Below are 2721 nucleotides of genomic sequence, written 5' to 3'. Positions count from 1 at the left end.
AATTTATCAAAAATGTCTTATTAAAAAAATATCACTTTGTTGTAGCACAAGAAACAAATATTTAAATAAGAAATTTGAACTCACTTTATAAACAACAATGATATAAAAAATTTCCATAATCATTGCAAACCACTGTCATGTTTATTCTTAATTTCAACTCTCTGTTTTTATAAAAAAAAAGAATTTCTTCCTACAAGTACTTGGAAATAATATAACAATATTTTTTTTGCTACAACTGAAGTTGTTAAAAATTAATAGCTGCAATAACTTAAATGTAATGAAATATAATGATGTCTTTCTATAATTTTGAAATATTTTAACAATTTAGTTTTCTGTATATAGGGTTACCAGACAAAGTTGTAATTGATTATTTTAGGCTATTAGATTTTTATTATATATTATTTTTTTATAAAAAAAAGGAGCAAAAAACTTAGGCTGACACAATCTAATTGTTTGATAATGATTTTCTTTTATTTTTTGTTAACAAGAAAATAAAAACACTTAACATAATGTAAAATTTATTAAAAGCTACTTTTTTTTCTATTTTAAAAGTATATGTGTTGTGTACAACTATAGAGTTATACTATTATAAAAATAAACTATAATATTAAAATTAAATTTTAATATTCCAAGCTTAAACAATTCAATTAAAAAAACTTACTAATAGCAATAATCATTAAGTTTATTTACTTATTATTGAAGTTTTTTTACTTTTTTACATGTTTTTATAATAAAGATATATTTAGTTTTGAAGTTCTTTTTTTTCATTAAATAAAAGTTAATTATAAACTGAGATAAAGCTAAAATTATTTAAAACTCAATAAAAATAAAACTTCAGTTTTACTACATAAACTATTTTAAAGATAAAAAGTTAAACATTAAAGAAGTTTAAATTAATAGTAAACTTTAAAATGATTAGCAGGTTTTTTTTTTGTTTTACCACTTGGTTTGTTAATGTCTAAAACGTGCAAAATACCTGAAGTTGAATTTAACAATGGAGTAAAATGTCCAGTTCTAGGCCTAGGAACTTATGCTCTAACAGAAGACACCTGCTATCAAGTGGTTAAAGAAGCAATAAGAATCGGCTACAGGCACATTGACACTGCTGCTTTTTATGAAAACGAGCGTGAGGTTGGCCGGGCAGTGAGGGACTCGATGAGTGAGTTTGGCATAAAAAGAGAAGAACTGTTTGTGGTCACCAAGCTGCCAGGAGCTTGCAATGTACCATATTTGGTTGTGCTTGCTTTGAAAAATTCCTTGGACCTGCTGGGTCTGAGTTACGTTGACTTGTACTTGGTGCATTCTCCAGTATCAAAGGTACCAATGTTTGATGACCAGCCAACGTTGGAAAACATAAAAGACAAAGATGGAAACGCTTTGTTCAATGACACAAAAGTTTCCACAGTTTGGGTTGAAATGGAAAAGTGCTCCGGGTTGGGCCTGGCGAAAAGCATAGGAGTTTCGAATTTCAACAGCGAGCAAATACTGGAGATTGTTGAAAGTTGCAAGATCAAGCCAGTCACCAACCAAGTTGAAGTTCATCCCTACTTGCAACAGCGCGAGTTGTCCAGTTTTTGTAAGAAGTTCGGAATTTTGCTGACTGGCTTTGGTGCATTGGGAGGGCAGCTTATGAAGAATTGTAAAAAAGTTACCCAAGATGAAACTGTCAGAAAAATAGCGGATAAACATGGAAAGTCGTTTGCTCAAGTTCTCTTAAGGTGGCAAATTGAAAAGGACAATAATTTAGTTTTGGCAAAATCGGCAAACTTAAAACACATAGCTGCAAATAGTGATATATTCAATTTCAGCCTTGATAATGATGATTTGAGTTTACTCGAATCTTTAGATTGTGGATTTAGGTATTATCCATTTGTTGAAGATTTGTCAAGTAAACAGTATCCTTTTCATATTGAATTTTAATTTAATACTTTCGGTATAATCAAATTTTTAGTTTATGTTTTAAACTTTTACTTTTTAAGCAAGCCTTACAACTTTTTAATGCCTTTTGTTATAAAACTTGTGCTGTTAATTTTTAACTGTACATGTTTTTTTCTTGTTTATCTTTCAAATGTTCACAATTTGAAAAGTTTTAGTATTGTTTTTGTGTTTGTTTGAAATGTTCTAGATGTAAAGATAGTTTCGATTTTGAAGAGTTTCATAACAATTTTATAACTTTTTATTGCTACATAGTTGTTCTAAAGTTAAGTATTTATTCATTGTTAAAAGCTTTTCTAGCATATCTAAAATTGTGATTTATTTTATATATAGCTTATACTTGTTTAAGTCTATATGCTGTCTAAGATTTTTTGTAACTCCTAAATCATGTTTCTTAAAGTTTTTAGTAAAACAAATATGTTGTAAAATTTGTTTTAATTAGAGTAGTTTGAGTATATGTATAAATTTAATATAATGCAGTTTTTGAAATTTGGGTGTAGAAGTTAAGGTAAACAATATTTATGAACTTTATAATTTCATTTGAAAACTATTTTTTAAACCAAAAGATCAACTTTTGAAATATAATACTTGATTTAAGATTTAATTCTTAATACTTACTGGCAAGGCTATTTTATATCTAACTGCTATATATTAAATGTTTTGAAGGAAAAGTGTAATACAAAGTTAGTTTAATCAATTTAGTTTGTTTTTGTATTTAAAAAATATGTTTGCAACACTGTTTTTTATTTGTACCTCGGTCACATTTTGTAGAAAGACTACTTTATC

The 2721-nt window shown here is 27.3% G+C and overlaps 1 pseudogene; it reads left to right on the top strand.

The window, feature by feature from the left end:
* Window positions 1–954: 954 nt before the first annotated feature.
* LOC145839091 (aldo-keto reductase family 1 member C3 pseudogene) lies at window positions 955–1927 on the top strand (annotated as a pseudogene).
* Window positions 1928–2721: the final 794 nt, after the last annotated feature.

Source organism: Thalia democratica, chromosome 6 (assembly GCF_965202585.1).
Source record: "Thalia democratica chromosome 6, ktThaDemo2.hap1.1, whole genome shotgun sequence".
Lineage (NCBI taxonomy): Eukaryota > Metazoa > Chordata > Thaliacea > Salpida > Salpidae > Thalia > Thalia democratica.
Note: the sequence above shows the minus strand (reverse complement) of the source record. Positions and strands in the feature narration are given on the sequence as shown.